General features: G+C 44.4%; 1 long non-coding RNA gene across 1 annotated transcript in view; it reads right to left on the reverse strand.

Moving 5' to 3' along the window:
* Positions 1 to 16,507, reverse strand: part of LOC144216224 (uncharacterized) — an 89,556-nt gene extending 73,049 nt beyond the window's left edge. Inside the window, exon 1 of the long non-coding RNA XR_013330612.1 lies at positions 16,216 to 16,507. This is a non-coding gene — a long non-coding RNA (uncharacterized LOC144216224). The remainder of the gene's footprint in view (positions 1 to 16,215) is intronic.
* Positions 16,508 to 17,783: the final 1,276 nt, after the last annotated feature.

Consider the following 17,783-nt stretch of genomic DNA (forward strand, 5'->3'; position numbering starts at 1 on the left):
CCTCTCTGCCCCTCCCCCACTCCTGTATCTCTCAAAAATAAATAAACATTAAAAATAAAAGAAATACAGAATCTCAGACCCAAACCATTCCTGCTGAATCAGCATTTCCATTTTTGCAAGATCCCCTATCAATGCCCAAGCACATTACAGTCTGAAAAGCACTGCTTTAGAACGCCCTAGAGAAATACACGTTCAAACAGCCCCTACCTCAAAGAACTTCTAGACCAGCTTAGGAGCACAAACCACACATGTGAAAAATGTCTCAAAAATGACCAGTAAGAAATGTGTCATTAAGACCATGTATGGTGCCCTAGAACATATAGAACACACACATTTTGAAAGGGTGCAAAAGAATGATTATGGTTAAGAGGTGTTTGTGAGGTGTCAGGTGGTGAGATTCTGATAAGCATGTATTAATGGAGAGGGAAGGACAAGGGAAAGCATTTCAAGTGGAGAGATCAGGATAAAACCCGTGAGGAGACAAACGAAATTCTAGGCAGTGGCCTACAGATATTTTATTTTCTTATGCATGTCCCCAGACTTTCATGGAGTCCTTAAAATGTACTGATGCTGTGGCTACACATGCATATGACCTCAGCACCTGTTAGGTCTTTTGGTTTAGTCAGTGGTTCTCATGGGAATTCTTCAAAAGCATTCACCAACACACAAACTTTTTTTTTTAATTCAAACAGGCAGATCCGTACCCTTTCCTTTCTTGTGCAGTTGGCTGTGATTTCTAGCTCTTCTTTTATAATCAGGTAAAAGGAAATTCCTTACATGTGCACTCTCCTAAATTGCTTGAGCCTTTCTAATGTGGTGCAAATCTTTCCTGTAAAGCTCTTAATCAGATCTCATAAAAGATTAGCCCAAATGTGTTTTTAGTTTCTAGACAAAGTTAATCATCCTGGAGGGCCAGGAATTAACATCAAAACTGGAAACTTGTGTTGTTCCTGTCTTTATGTCTAGGTTTAGTTTGCAAAGCAAAAGTGATTGCACGGGGAATGAAATCCAGAATTTCGGTGTTTGTTTTTCAAAGGAGCTGGTGTGATAGCAACCGTCTCCTCTTCATACATATATCTGATAACCGAAAGAGTTACTCAGGGGTGAAAGAGTGGGCTTGAAATGGAGAGTCTAAGAGCGCCCCCACTGGATGCCTGAGGGAAAGCACATTAGGAGAGCCTGTCGGGCCAACTTCCTGAAGCAGCACAGGTAGACTGGAGACTCCAGAAATGAAATATGATCAATTTGAGAAAATAACACCCTTTATGTAAATCTTTAGAATAATTCCACCATAAGCTCAGGGACACTTCGCCCTCTCTGAGCACTGTTGTGGGTCGCTGACATCAGGATGGAGCCCTGAATCTGTCCAAGTGGATGTCTGCCCTTTGGCTTCAGGGCTACAAATTCCTTTACCAGCAACACTCTGGCAGAAAGGACCCCGGTTGCCCAGGAGCAGCTGACTGCTCATCTCTGTCACTGCCTATCAGCAAATAGCTTGTCACCAGCTGCCCAGTGCACCCAGAAAAAAAAAAAATGGTTCCTGTATTCACAGAGATAATTTGAGTTGATAGGAATAGCATCAGGGGAAGAGACTGGTGTCACAGAATCAATACTTGAGCTTCACAAATTAATGTCTTAGCTCTGGCTCTAAGTTTATATTCAGGAGGCCACTGCTCCCAGACAGAGACGCTAAACAGAACAGACATTTCATTCCCAACAACAGCAAATTTCCTTTCCTTAATGAGGAGTCAACCAGAGACTTGATATGTTTAAAAAAAAAATTCATTGAGAGCATCCATTAACTGTGAATTTTATGTTTATTGTGGCACACCTCTAGGAAATAATGTGGAGATGCTGGGAGAAGGGAGCTGCATGCCTGGTATGAATGCTGATTATAGAAATGAATCTTTCTACACTCATGTTCACAGATCATTGTGCACAATAGTTAAAACAGAAGTAACCCAAGTGTCCATGGTTGGATGAAGGGTAAAAAAGAAAATGTGATAGATACATGAAATGGAATGTCATTCAGCTTTTTTTAAGGAAGGAAGGAAACTTTTATATGAGCCACAACATGGATAAACCTTGAAGACATTATTCTAAGTGAAATAAACCAGTCACAAAAGGACAAATATTGTATGATTCCATTTATATGAAGCACCTAGGGTAGTCGTGTTCATAGAAACAGAAAGTAGAATGGTGTTTTCCAGGGTCTGGGGTGATGGGCAATGGGAGTTATTATTTAGTGGGCACAGAGTTTCAGTTTAAGATGAGAAAGTTCTCAGGGCACGTGGGTGGCTCAGTCAGTTGGGCTTCCGACTTTGGCCCGGGTCACGATCTCACAGTTTGTGGGTTCGAGCCCTGTGTCGGGCTCTGTGCTGACTGCTCGGAGCCTGGAGCCTGCTTCAGATTCTGTGCCTCATTCTCTCTCTGTCGCTCTCCCACTTGCGCTCTGTCTCTCTCTGTCTCTCAAAAATAAATAAATGTAAAAAAAATTTTTTTTTAATAAAATAAGATGAGAAAGTTCTAGAGGTGGATGGTGGTGATGGTTACACACCAATGTGAATGGACTTAGGACTACTGAACTATAAACTTAAAAATGGCTAAAATGGTAAATTTTTGTTATGTATGTTTTGTCACCATAGGGAGAAAACTGAATGTTTCATCCATCAGAGAGCAAGCCCTTTATTTAAAGGAATCTCAACATCATTGGTTTCAAGGAGATTTCTTGGAAATTTTCAATGGAGTACAAATAGTTTAGCCCCTGATTGAGTTTACTTTTGGACATAAATTTATAATCATAGAGGTTGACAAATTGATTAGATATCAATCATCCATTTAAAACAACACAGATTGGGGCGCCTGGGTGGCTTAGTCAGTTAAGAGTCCGACTTTCGCTTAGGTCATGATCTCGCGGTTCGTGGGTTCGAGCCCCACGTCGGGCGCTGTGCTGACTGCCAGCTCAGCGCCTCGAGCCTGTTTCAGTCTGTGACTCCCTCTCTCTCTGACCCTCCCCTGTTCACGCTGTCTCTCTCGCTCTCTCCTAGAAATAAATAAAACATTTAAAAATAAATAAATAAAAAAATAAAACAACACAGATTGTAACATGGTCACATAAGATTTACCAGCTAAGAAGTTTTCCTATCTTGTAAATTAGAGGTTTTCAAACTTGAATGTGTATGGGAATCATCTAGGCATCTTGTTAAAAATGCAGATTCTGATTTAGTAGGCTTGGGATGAAATTTAAAATTCCGTTTGTCTAAACAGCTCCAGGTGCTGCTGATTCTGCTGGTCCAGGGATCCACTTTAAGTAGCAAGAGTGTAGATCTCTCTTCAGTTAAGATTCCTGTCCACACCTTGGAGATAACAGCCCAGTCCTTAAAACTGAACATCAGCATCTCCAGGTTTGAATAAAAGGAGAGTCTCTGGGTGTTATTAATTACTTCTGGAATCCTCTCACTTTGCTTCTTACTGCCATCAAAATTCAGGTCTTAGAGATCTACAACTCCTTCTTATTCTTCAGCCCAAGCATGGACAAAACATAAATAAATCTGTTGCTCTTTAGGTATAGGCCAGATCACCTGCAATTTCCAAAATCATGCTTACAGGAAGGATGAAGGAAGGAAGGGAGGGAGGGGGGAGAAGGGGGAGGAAAGAGACAAGCAGTCAAAACAGAGAGAGAGAAACGGAGGGAGAGTAGGAAACAAGATAAAAACCAAAAGCAAAAAACTTCTGAAGTCCTCTATAAGAATCCTTCAGTGTCTGTCCATTGTTTTCAGGCTAAAAGTTCAGACTCCACAAAAGGGCTTATCGGGGCCTGTTGAGGTCCCTGTCTACCTCTCCCAGCTCATCTCTTGCCATTCCCCTCCATGTTCAGCCTTTATGAAGTCTATTTTTCCTTGCCTTTACAGTGTTCTCTTCCTGATCTGGAGCCTCATCCCCTCCTTGTATCACCTGGCTCAGGCATTGCCTCTTCTGGAAAGATTTCTCTAACCATGTTTACCATGCTCATTTCCTCCCCTCTGTGTCGGGTAGTCTTTCTCTGTCTTCAACTGCACATAGTGCTTACCTCTATCACAGTATTTCATAACATGTTTTAATTGTGTTGGACTGTGAGCTCTTTGAGGGTTGGGAAGATGTCTTCATCCCTAGCACAATGTCTAGAACAAACTAAAACAATGTTTGTTGAAAGCATCAGCAAATGCAAAAGAACTGTAACATTGTGTGACATTTGAGGAAGACATTGCTTAGTTCCTAAAACACCATAAAGCTGCCCTCAGAATGACTTTTCTAAAGGTCAAACACATTGACACCAATTTGGATGTTCCAGCAACTGCGACTAAACTCCCCCATTCTGATAAGCTGTATTACCCCAGCTTCCTCATTTTATAGCATCTTCTCTGGAAGACCAAATGCAAAGAAATACACAAGGTGATAGCAGTAATTTTTTTAATGGAATTTAGTGGAAAGCTAGAATCTCTTTGAATATTAGTAATCTAGTTGCATTCTTCTTATTGCCAGTTTGGACCTAAAATAAGTCTCTAAAATTGCAAAGCCTCCAAGTTGAAGGTCTCAGGGCATCAGGGATAGCTGTTACTAGCAACTTCTAAATTGGTACATTTATAACATATCTGTAGATTTTTACTAGATTCTGCCTGCTTTGTGCAAAGTACTAGCCAGGGCCTATGGGGATTATCAAACTCTTAATGCCCTCAAATCTTTGCCTTTTAGTGATCTGTGCTATTTGATTTTGTGGCCTCAGCACCTACCTATCCTCTGGTCAACCTCTAACCTCCATCTCTCCCGTCAACTCTAGACAGATGTTTCTACCAGCCAGCAGGGCTCGTACACCTGAATGTCATGCACACATCTTACATGTACTATGTCATCATCCCTTCTCCCAAACCTGTTCTTTTATTAGCTATTCTGGTTAATGGAACCCTCATTTCCTCATCTACCTAGACTATTGATTTCTACGTCATTCTTAACTTCTTCCTTTCCCACATCATCTCCCATCAATCAATTCTCAAGTCTTGCTGGGTCAGTCTCTCAAGTCTTCCTTTAACCCATTCTGTTCCCTCTTGTTCAATCATTAAGACCTTGTCACTTCTCATCTAGGTTATTGAAATAACCTTGCTGCTGATTTCTTTGCCTCCAATCCCTCCCCAGGATAACCCTTCCTGCAGATTGCTGCTAGAGCATCTTCCTAAAACCCAAAACTAATATTGCCCTTCCGTTACTTAGTCCTTCAGCAAATCCCTTTTATCTGTAAAATAAAGTCCAAAGCCCACATCGAGAGCTACAAAGCTCTACGTGACTTACCTTTTACCCCACTTCTCTTCTGACGCTCTCCCTACATACCAGAAGATCCCTCCAAACTCCTTACCATTTCCTCAGCACACAATGCTGGCTCCTCCTGCAGGGACTTTCCAGATGTTCTAAAGTTTCAGCCCAGAAAACTCCTGTTATCTTTAGATCAATTCAAATATCATCTCCTTTGTGAAGACTTAACCTCAAAGCACTCAGTAAATGCTTCTATTATAGCACTTCTCATGCTGTATTGTAATTATTTTCTATATGCCTCTTCCCTTCTAGTTCCTCTACGAACTGAGTTCCTAGAATATAGTGGCCATGTCTCACACTGTTTTGTATCTTGGCCTTTGACAGAGTACTTGGTGCATATCGAGCCTACCATAGGGAAGCCTAAGTGGCTCAGTAGGTTAAGTGTCTGACTCTTGATTTCGGCTCAGGTCATGATCTCATAGTTGGTGGGGTAGAGCCCTGCATCAGGTTCTGTGCTGAGGGCATGGAGCCTGCTTGGGATTCTCTCTCTCTCTCTCTCTCTCTCTCTCTGCCCCTCCCCCACTCTCTGTCTCTCAAAATAAACATTTTTTTAAAAAGCCTACCATAAATGTTCAGTGAGTGACTAACTGAATAATTGAGTGAATAAATAGTTGACTGTTATAGGAGTCAGAATAAGAGCAGTAAGAAAGGTGAAAATAGGGACGCCTGGGTGGCTCAGTCAGTTAAGTGTCACACATTGGCTCAGGTCATGATCTCATGGTTCATGAGTTCAAACCCCTTGTCAGGTTCTGTGCCAACAGCTCAGAGCCTGGAACCTATTTCAGATTTTGTGTCTCCCTCTCTCTCTGCCCTCCCCTGCTCATACTCTGTTTCTCTCTCCCTTTCAAAAAATAAATTAACATTAAAAAAAAGAAAAGTGCAAATAAACTGCTGCCATAGAGTTCAGAGGACCAAGTCATATTTATCTGGGAGACCAAAAAGACTATATAATTGATTGCAATCTTTCAATTTAATCCTATATATTTGTTTATGCCTTAATGCAAGATTCACCCATGGCCCACTCCTCCAACTTTTCACCCCAAAATGACACTAATTTTTAAGAGAGAGAGAGAGAGAAAGAGAGAGCTTAGTAGGGGAGGAGCAGAGAGAGAGAGAGAGAGAATCTTAAGCAGGCTCCACACCCAGTGCAGAGCCTGACTCAGGGCTTAATCCCACAATCAAGACCTGAGCCAAAATCAAGAGTTAGACACTTAACCGACTGAGCCAACCATGTACCCCCCAAAATGACACTAATTTTACCTTCTATCTCCAGTGTAATAAACCTCCAGTTTGTATAAAATATATGATATTTCATATAACAACCTGGACTCATAATAATTTCCCTATTTGTAAATAGAGATCCCATCTTTTTTTCTAAAAAGGATCTAAGTGGCAACCTCCTAATGGCTTGTGTGTTCCTTTGGTAGCTTCTTGTATAGAAGGTACCTACATGTTTGTCGAATGAAGATGTAAAGGGTTGCTCAGGCCCCACTGGTACTTACGAGTTGCTAGGCAAACTCTCATACTTTAGAGAACTAGCTGTTGTACTTAGCTGAAGCAACTGTCTCTACCCTACATGTCTGACTGCATTTCTGTCCATTCCAATTCACTTGGGTTATATCTTTCTTCACATAGATCTTTTGAACTTAGAACACCGAAGGCCTGTGTATCTTCATGGCTCATAGCTCCATAGTGCTGATCTGCCCCAGTGTGGTTAATGCTTAGCCCCTAAATTACTGGTTGAATGTCCTGAAGTCTGAAAGAGTAACAAACACATGCTAATGGATAGCTTGGGTTTATGTAGTGACAGGTGCTTTGTGGACAGCACCTCAGTTAGCCTTTTAGCTCCCCTCTCAGGCACATGTCATCCTCCTTTCCAAAAAGAGAAAAGGACGCACAGAACAGGAGGCTCCAACACAAGTGCAGTTCCTGAGGAACCTAATCAAGAAGCAAAGTCTAGGGGCACCTGGGTGGCTCAACCAGTTAAGCTGCCAACTTTGGCTCAGGTCATGATCTTGTGGTTTGTGAGTTCAAGCCCTGCATTGGGCTCTGTGCTGACAGCTCAGAGCCTGGAGCCTGCTTCACATTCTGTGTCTCCTTTGTTCTCTGCCCCTCCCCACTCATGCTCTGTCTCTCTCTCTCTCTCTCTCTCTCTCAAAAATAAATAAACGTAAAAAAAATAATAATAAAGAAAGAAGCAAAGTCTACTAATCTCCAGAACTTTCTTTTTTCTTTTTCTTTTTTAAATTTTTAATGTTTATTTATTTCTGAGAGAGCGAGAGAGAGAGAGGCAGCGTGAGCAGGGGAGGGTCAGAGAGAGAGGGAGACACAGAATCAGAAGCAGGCTCCAGGCTCTGAGCTGGCTGTCAGCACAGAGCCCAATGCAGGGCTCGAACCCACGAACCATGAGCACATGACTGAGCCGAAGTCGGACGCTTACCCGACTGAGCCACCCAGGTGCCCTAACCTCCAGAACTTTCTTACAGGTCTGTTGTATATTGGGATCCTACACGGAATTTAGAACCCAAATTTCTGGATTCCCAGACCTGTGCCTGACTCACCAGGTGGTAATGAATGTCTACATTTTCTGCAGGCTGAATTGTTGCCTCAGAGCAGAATTATCATTTTATTTATTGTCTTTTCCTTCTGTCATAGACAATTATCAGCTGCTGACCCTTCTCTTTTCCTAATAGGTCTCCAAATTTCTGTGCCATGTGGAAAGGGACCAACTTTCTTTCTTTTACGGATGAGTTCCACTGGCTGTAAGCTCATCCGTGTATCCTGTCACACTGAGCTCAGCTGCGGATTTAGGCATGGCCGGTGACCTAAAATGGGATAATCAGAGGGGGGCCTCGGGAGTTTGCAGGGGATGTTGGGACTTGGACTCTTTTCAGCCCGGTAAATGGTATGTCTTATTTCTGCTGCAGCCATAGTGAAAAGCTTAACGCTGGCAAGAGAGGGATGGCTTGCATCATGTGGTGACAAAAGGAGGAATCCACCCAGAGGAAGCAGAACCAAGAAATCGATCCCTGCTGTTGGAGTCCCGGATCAAATCGTGTGAGCCAATAAATTCTCTCTATTGCTGAAGCCTGTTTGAAGTTGTCTTATTTCACTTGGAACATTAAACTTTCTCATTGATGTACCTAGTTACATTATAAATTGTGCGACAGCAGAGACCCCTGGCACACAGTAGGCTTTCAGTAAGTATGGCTGGAAGGAACACCTTCCATAAACTCCCTTTACTCAAGTGACTACTAAGGAGTTCAGCAGGAAAGTAGTGACATGGACCTAGAAGCCAGGATCTCACCTCAACACAAAGCTTTTTTAGCTACCAGGATGTCTCCCAGGAAATACGGTGGGGTCTTTGTAGAGCCCCCAACAGAGCAGTCTCCCCACTTCTCTGCGAGTTTTGAACTGAATTAGAGGACTGTTGTAAGCTAGGTGAGGACCAAAAATAACCTTTATTACTAATAAAGCTGATATTAGAGAATGTGGCTTATATTGTCAGCCAAATGAGCTTCTCAATACTCATCCTCAGATTTAGATAGACTTGGCCACTCAGTGGTAGACAGCTGGGCCAGAACAGTCTCCCCTTCCCACCCTGGGAGAGCAGTGCTGACCCCCAGCAAAAAAAGGAAGAGAGTATCTGACACAGTCTCCTTGCAAACTCACCAGTCATACGAAACCACTCCTCTTTCCCAGGGAAGAATGAGGGGGTGGAGAGGAGCCTGGAGTGTTATGCTAATTGGGCTCCTCACACAAGGATGAAAACAGCAAGAGTAGGAAGTCTCCCTAACACATGTCAGGTATGATTTGGTCAGGTCAGTGGATTCTGCCTTGTTTTTAATCAAAATGGGTTATTTTTCAAAGTAGCAGAATTAGGTACTCCGTGGAATAACCCCCCATAGTAACATCAAGCTCCAGCAGGGGTTAGAAAGCTTCCTTTTAAATCATGCAAAATTCATAGGAAGAAATAAGAATTCATGTTAAAAATGACACGATCTGGGGCACTAGATGGCAACCGTCCTTGTGTGTGCTCCCCATGCCCATCAAAGGCATTTCAAGAGCACTGAAACCTCACACACTTCCCACACCGACTGTCAGTTTCTTTCTCTCGCTGATCTCAGAGCCACATGGTGCCTATTAGTCACCAGGAGAGCAGAGCCAACGTTTAACTCTTTGGTGACACAGGGGAAACATCCTTCAAACTGGATTCCAGGAAATCTAGGGAAATACTAGACAGGAAGTCTTTTACCACCTTCCAAATTTCCCCAAAGTCAAGAGGGGCCGGGAGCATTTTTCAAAACAAATGGTCAGTCTTGCTAATGTGACTGTGTGCCACATGCTTTTGGTTTTACTCACCAGGGCATTTTTCCTGCTTTAGATTTGGTTTTTTTTAAGGTAAACATTTACCATCAAGGCTCCAAGGGAATTTTCCCCAAAACTGTCACTTGTAAATCTGAAGTTTGGTGGACAAATGAATTACCAGATCAACTAGATATTTGGTACATAGGGCACATTTGGTACATAAATATTTAAAATTCAACAAGTTTCACTGAAAACTGTGATGTTGGCTGTTTAATGCGACTCTGAGTGCAGGATGCCCTGAACCCAGCACGAATCTCTTCTGGCTGCTAAGACAAAGCTTTGATCTCATACTGCACAGCTCCCTGGTGGACTTTTTACTGGAGGGTGTCGGTTTTGCTGGCCAGTTCTGGGTCAGAGCCCAAGCTAAGAGTGGAAACCCACAACACAGCAGATTGAGACAATAGGTTCCCATCTTCTCTTCTCAAATGCAAAGCTATTTTCTCATCTATTACCTGCCCCTATTTTTACCACCAAAAGCTCTCCACTGCCGCTTTAGCTATTGATAATTGGCAGTGAGTTTTGCAATGTAACAGCTGCCCAGAATCAATTTCATGCAGCTGCACAGAAACCACTTCCAAGAAAGCTCATTTGGGGGTTACTCAGCTGCTTACCTGTCCTCCAATCCCTTTCTCACCCCACACGTCATCTGCGGGAAAAATCTGAAACTTGAACCATGTGCCTAAACGTCCAGTTCTGAGTATACGGTAGATATTTGAGACATTCTCTTATTGATTAATAATTGATTGATGTGTACCTAGAGGAAGGGAATGGGCATTTCCATGAAGAATTGCTGTGTAATTCATAATGAAGGGCATTCCTGCTGACTCATAACTCCTTTCTAATTTCAGTTCAAAACGGCCCAGGGAAATATTTGGGCAAAAAAGTTGGCCTCAGGAAAAAGCCGGTGAAGTGTGTTTATTCCCCAGAAGAGAAACAGTTGGGGATTGCCAACTGTGATGGGCTCACCTCTGTTTTTGCTGGTTTATCCCACTCATCAGCAGTACCAATGAGGGTCGTCTGGGAAGCTGAACTTCCCCTGTCACCCAGGCCAGCTGGAGCCATAACCCAAGGCTCTGGTTCGTTTCTCACAGCTACTGCTCACATGCAGCCATGGAGGTAGCCATGACCTCTAGATGATACTTTCTCACACTGAAGACAGTGAAGCCTCCAATCACTTGAGAAATGGGAGGCATATACGTACAGAGACATTCTGTCATCTGGACAGCCTTGGAAGTGTTTTTTCTATCTTTCCTCAGCTCCTGATCTGGTGGGATTGGGGCCAGAAACCCTCCAAGGGCAGCAAACTTGGAAGAAGTGCTTGCAAGAGGGAGAGCAAGGCAGAGGGCCACTGCCTCCCTGCCTTGAGCAGTTCAAGCACCTGGAGCCCTCAGGGTGCTCAGGCAGAGAGATTTCCAGACCTGCCTTTCCCTCGTGACTCTACACTGCACTTCTTTAACTCAGCCTCCGCCAGGAGCTATCATGGGGCCTGGTATTTACAGCAGTGACCGAGATTGCACAACCGTGGAGATGCCACCCCTGTGTGTATGCTGACCTAACGGTCAAGGGTCACTCCCTGGGCTCAAGAGCAACCTTTGTTCTGTTTCCTTGGTGCAAAATGCCAGGATGCCTCTGCCTTGAAGAGGTTGACTCTGTTGTCAGCTGTGGGAAAAACAGCCAGAGTTGCTATTTACACCCTGAATTGCAAGCTGGGTAAAAATAGCGCTAGCAGCTTGGTCCAGCTTCAAACTCCACTGCAGAAAGAGATTATTTTTGGAAGAGAAGATTTTCCTCCCCACCCACAGATCTGAAAATGGTCACCTCCCGGGAGGAGAAGAGGAGACAATCCCACGCAAAGGTGAAAAATATCCCCTTCTCCACCTGCCTACCCAACACAGCTCACCAAGAGACCGATGAGAAACGCCTTCCCCTGACAGCCAGGTCGGGCCTCAGCACAGGCCTGCAGGTGACCTAGTTCAAAGTACAGTGGGAATTAATTAACTTTGACTGTAGCCAGAGGAGGCAGCTGTCTGAACCTGGATACACCACCATCCTGTTGATCACTATTAGGTTATTTGTTTACCTTTTGAAAAAAGAAGAAAAAGGAATTCACCAAAAGAGTACCTAAGAGTACCTAAGACCCCAAAACAATAGCTTAGAATATCTACTGCAGGAGGGCTTGGGAATTACTCTCCAACCCTCTCAGGGTGTGCTATAACACAGCTATAAAATGATGAACAAATTCCTGTAAGCCTGGTCTGGTCCACTTCTGTGTTTAGGGCTCCCTGATAACTGGAAGCTGAAGCTCTTCCGTCATGAACTTGCTAGAGGTTAGGAGCTGGTGTCCAGGGTCCTGGAGATCTCTTTCAGTTTCAGGACGTGACCCATATGAACAATCAGTGGAGGGGCAGCCTGGGTGGCTCAGTCGGTTAAGCATCTGACTTCGGCTCAGGTCATGACCTCACACTTTGTGAGTCTGAGCCACATGCTGGGCCAGGAGCCTGCTTCAGGTTCTGTGTCTCCCTCTCTCTCTGTCCCTCCTCAGCTCATACTCTTTTTCTTTCTCTCTCTCCCAAAAATAACTAAACATTAAAAAAAAATTTCCTAAGGCTCTCAGTGGAAGGAAAGTCTACTCTTTCAGCGAAAAATATTTTATAGTTTTAAGTGTCTAAGGTGTCTATTATTATACACATGCAGATGGCTCCTAGGATATGTGAGAAAAATACCAGATCAACATTGAATTGTTCTGTAGTCTGAAAGTGCCTAAGCCACCCAGAGCTGAGCCTAATGGGTGCTTAGTAAATACTTTTAGGATGGACAGGAAAAATCCCCCATATCCTATCTCGATTTGACCCTCTTTCTTCCGAGATCCAGTAACCAAGATGAATCTTCTACGTGTAGGAAACATACCTAAAGACATACCTAACCAACCAAAAGAACAATGAGGAGATCACAGTACCTCCCAGCAGCCCACACCCAGACAGCCATCACCCTGACTCAGGGAGGGCACTGGAGTAGCAGCAGAGGGAGGGACAGCTGGGTCTATGTGCCCAGCCACCAAGGCAGCTTCCTGCAGCCTGGCCTGTCCTCAGACCACAGACAGACCTAGATTTTAGTCCTATCCTTGTCACCTTCTAGCTCTGTGACTGTCACTTTACCTCTTTGAATCTTACTTTTTCCTTCCGAGAAGAGAGATGATAATAACCACCTGCTGGGGCTGGTAAGGAGCAAATGTCGCAGCACAGAGAGCATGTGTTCCGTGCCTGGTAGAGAGCAGGGGATACTATGAACCCAGCATCTGGGAGCAGTTCTATTTTTCCTGTGGCATAGCACACGCCCAGTTTTAGAATCTGTCCTGTTTCCAGCTGCTGGGTGACGGTGAGTCTACCAAATGGTTGAAGTCCTAACTCCCTGAGAAATGCACTGCTTTTACAGAAATTGCTGAAAACCTTCCGCCACATTATCAGGCCTTTCTGGACCATGCCCTTCATTCATGGTGGACCTTCACCTCTCTGCTTCCACCTTTCTGTAACACCCATTTCCCCATCCTTATCGAGAAGCCAGAAATAGAATCTCCCTACTCTGACATCTTTGCCAACGGGGAGCTCTGGCCAGTGCGGGGCTGGGTCAGCACTGGCTCCTCGGTTGAGGGAGGCCTCAGAAGGTAGCTCCCCACGGCCCTGTTCCAAGTCATACTGTGAGGGAAGAGTTACAGCTCTGTCGCTGCTTAGCTATTTCAGCTATTCGTGTTCAGGGCCCTGAGACTCCCCAAGGACCTGGGAAAGATGGCTACATAGCCCTTTGATCGGGACCGCTTAGGTTTCTATTGCCAAAGTTGAGATCCAGATAGTGCTGACTCCAGCCCAGGAATGAAATGAGCTCAGGTGTCTCTCTCTCTCTCTCTCTCTCTCTCTGACCTCTCGCTGAGGATTGTAGGCCAAGGTGGCCAGGCTCTCCCCTCCAGCCTAAGTCAGCCTCCTCCTGAGTCAGCTTTCTGCACCTCTCTATTAATAGCCACTGCTTTGGCTGGCTTCACTCACAGTATGATCATAGTTTAATAATACATTTCAGATAAGGAAGCAGCAAACTTCCTGGAGCTGGGGTGCCGAGGGCCGGTAAGAGCTCACACTTGGTCCCAGAAGGCAGAGTTAGGGGCTTGATTTCTGCCAAAGGAGAGGCCTGATACAGGTTGGGGAGACTAAGTCATTGGCCTACAGGACAATTCACTGCTTTGGGGTTTCTGTCTTGCTGAGCTGCCCCCAGTTTAGGACGGGAAGCAAGCATTCAGGATAACTTTGATTTTATTGGAGGCTTGGACAGGGTGGCAAAACTGTGGCTTTTATGCAGTAAGAGTAGTATCCAGCCTGGACAGAAGTTCTGGTCCAAGCTGGGGTTTATCCTTACTCAGGTCACCTTTTCTCCGACACTATAGTAACAAGGTGCCCTATTTAGAGAGGCTCTGATTGTCTGGATAGGACAGGATGCTGAGAGCAGATTGAACCCCAGCAAAAAAGAAAAAAAAAAAAATTGTTTTCATGCTACTCTCCTCTCCCTCCTCCTCTCTCTCTCCCCAGTAAAAGCAGACACACTGAACAACCTTAAGTGATAAATTCATACTATTAAGCAGCATAGTCGGGTCACCCTGCAATGCGTTCCAGCATTTTTGTTCTTTGAGAACTTTGAATTGGAAGAACATGCAAGTTTAGGAGTAAGACAGCCTGGGTTCAAATTATGACTCAGCCTCTTGGCTGAGAGGGCTTCTACTCTCCTGATTCTCCAACTTCTCACAAAGGGAATAATAATAATCTCTCCTGAAATGGTTTTAATACAAATGAATTGAGACAACTTTGGAAAATATGCCTAGTACAGTACCTAAAATATAGTATGTGATTAATAAACTCTTAGTTTTCTTTCCAGAAAATAAAAGGCAGGAAACATGAGGGTGCACCAAGACCATCCAAGCCTCTCACACTAGTGGAATAAAATGGCCAGCATGTCTAAATGCGCAGACCCATGACGTAAGCATCTCTGATAATGAAGGCTCACAGGAACTAGAACTTTGTTTCCCTTCTCTAGATTCGTACCACTCAGAAGTCCGAAACTGAGGCCCAGTCGGGCCCACAGCGTATCCTGCTGAGGCCACAGTGAGGAGTCTCCCGGCTCCATTTGCCTTCCATAGTAACATTTATCACAGTTCATAAACAAAGGATGGCATCAGGAAGAATGGGTAGGCGATGAGTAGGGAAGGGCATCTGTTCCACTCCCATATGCCTGTCTATATTTCAAGGTCTCCCTTAAAAGAACCAGGTCAACCAAACCTCAAGAGTGAACTCTGCTGTCAGCAAACCAAAGGAGAAACAAAATATCTTGCATGCCCTGTTTTGCAGCTCCCATCTGCACCCCTCCCCCCAAAAAACACTTGCTTACTAGATGGAAAATAATGGTCTCTTTTACCTGGTATCAGCTGGCTTCCTTCAACCAACTACTTCAAGTCTGGGGGCAGGGGGTGCGCGGCAGACCTTGTTCTTGCTACAGCTTGCTTCCTTCTTTCCTGCCAGCAGCCAGCATATATCTGATGGGAGCCAGCCAGAGCTCCTGGCAGCGCAAAGTGGGGCAAGCCCTAGCATGACCTGCCCCCGTGATCTGACCCCCAACTGGGCATTGAAAGGGGACCAGTGTGGGGGAGGAGAGAGCTGGGTTAAATTGACTAAGGCTCATTTCTATAAAAGCAGCCCAGAATTCCCTTCACCTCAATAGGCAGAGGAGCAGGGCTTCCTCTGATATCTCTTGGATAGTGATCCTCAATTCCTCTTTGAATCTATCCTTGGTATTAATTCTAACCTGATTTTATTTATAGGTACACGTTGAGGAGGATGAGTACAACATAACTTATTCACGTGCCATAGAGACCACTCGATTTAAGGATCAGGCACCAGACACCATTCATTCCTTCAGTTGCTTAACAAATAGTTATTTTTTTTTAATATTTTTATTTATTTCTAGGGGAGAGAGAGAGAGAGAGAGAGAGAGAGAGACAGCGTGAGCAGGGGAGGGTCAGAGAGAGAAAGAGTCACAGACTGAAACAGGCTCCAGGCTCTGAGCTGGCAGTCAGCACAGAGCCCGACGCGGGGCTCGAACCCAGGAACCGCGAGATCATGACCTAAGCGAAAGTCGGATGCTCAACCGACTAAGCCACCCAGGCGCCCCAGCTTAACAAATAGTTCTTGAACATTTGCCTCACACCAGCACTGTTCTAGGTGCTGTTCTATACACACACTGGCAAATAAAACAAAGATGGTCTCTGCCCTAGGGGGCGAGCTAGACAATGACTATGAAAATTAGTAACTATGTAATTATAAATTGGGAGAAATGGTGTTGAGAGAACTATCAGGTACAGTAATAGAGAATTATGAGGGAGGGGGTCTCATTTAGATGAGGGAAGGCATCTCTAGGAAGTGACATTTCAGGACTCGGGATTTCAGTGGCAGTTGCCCATGAAGATCTTACCTCGCTGCTCAGCTAAGTTTCCTTGTCTCTTAATGAAAGGCTCCAAGAAGAATGAAAGTGTACCTCAGCCAGGGATGCAGTGAAGAACATTCTGGGAGAAGGTCAGGGGCTAGAAAACCATTCTTGCAGGTCTCCTGCGGTGGATGCATTTACTTCTCTTCCCTTTCTCCCCCACCCCTGCACCCGTCTGTCTTCTGACCACAGCCTTTCTGGGATGCTTTCTTCTTCCCTACAATCTCTTCCTTGTTCCTGTCCCCCAGCACGTTCTCATCACTATGAGCATTCTGCTCTCCCTGATGCAGCCCACAGAAGCCCTTCTTTGTCTTTGAAAACAGTTTTCTCCTTGGTCCCTATAGTCCCGCCCTTGAATCCCCAGATGCCAAATAGCTCTGACCTACAGGAGCTAAAATTCGCCAATCCTGCTGGGCCAGCAGGCTAATTACCAAGTCCTCTTTCTATAACTCTTTATCTCAGGGTTGTTTTCTAAATTAGCATTAGCTAGTTCCATATCAACACCATTTACTCCCCACTTTAAGGAGCTGGCCCTCTAGACTGGTTGTGGAACCAGCCTAGATAACAGAGCCAGACAGACCTGGGTTTGAATCCCAGCTCCCCTTTTTACCAGCTCTGTGACCTTAGACAACTAAGGATTCTTTTCTGGGCCTCAGGTTCCACATATGCAAGGTCTACTCTGCAGAGTTGGTATAAGAATTAGTCAAGAGGTATGCAAGATAATGGAATGTTACAGTAGATGTACTACAAATAGGAGTCTTTATTATTATATCAGCTATAAAATAGCCTGTGTAGAATCTTGGCAGTACCTCTTTTAGGAAGGGAACTGATTATTCTCTTAAGAATGGTGTCCAGGTCTCCATTTCACCAACTTGGCCACAGTAGCTTTTTAATCTGTATATTGCTAAGAACCAGGTGAAAGGATACTTCAGGACATGGTGAAGGGCATGGATCCCAGAATCTTAGATTGGAAGAAATCCTGAGAAAATTCTAGTCCAAGTTCTTGCTATCAGACAGGACTGAATTTAACTCTCAGACAGATGGAAATCTTTTCCAATACATAGTTGAGCAACTGTCACTCTGCTGCCTCAGTGGTATTGTTCCTGTGATCACACACATTACTAGAATTACTTCACTCAGTCATTCAATCACTGATTTTAAAAAGATTTATAGAGCACCTACTATGTGCTGAGTACTACTCAAGGCACATGGATATATAGGCAAGAAGACAAAGTCCTGCCCCTCATGAGACCAGCTATTTGCAGAGATTGAAAATAAAATAAAAATAGCAAGAAGAGGGATGGAGAGAGAGACAGAGGGAGGAAGGAAAGAAAAAAAGGGGAGAGTAGGAGGCAGAGGAAGGAAAGAAGGAAGGAAGGGAGGGAGGGAGGGAAGGAGAAGTAAGGAAAGATAGAGGAATGATATGAAGAAAATAAAACACAATAAGAAAATAGAGTGGTGGGGAGCAGGAATAATGAGGTAGGGTTGCCAGAGGAGGCCTCTCTGAGATGTCACCTGACTAGAGACCTGATGCACAAGGAGGAACAAGACATGAG

The sequence above is a fragment of the Crocuta crocuta genome, unplaced genomic scaffold (genome assembly GCF_008692635.1).
Source record: "Crocuta crocuta isolate KB4526 unplaced genomic scaffold, BGI_CrCroc_1.0 scaffold333, whole genome shotgun sequence".
Taxonomy (NCBI): domain Eukaryota; kingdom Metazoa; phylum Chordata; class Mammalia; order Carnivora; family Hyaenidae; genus Crocuta; species Crocuta crocuta.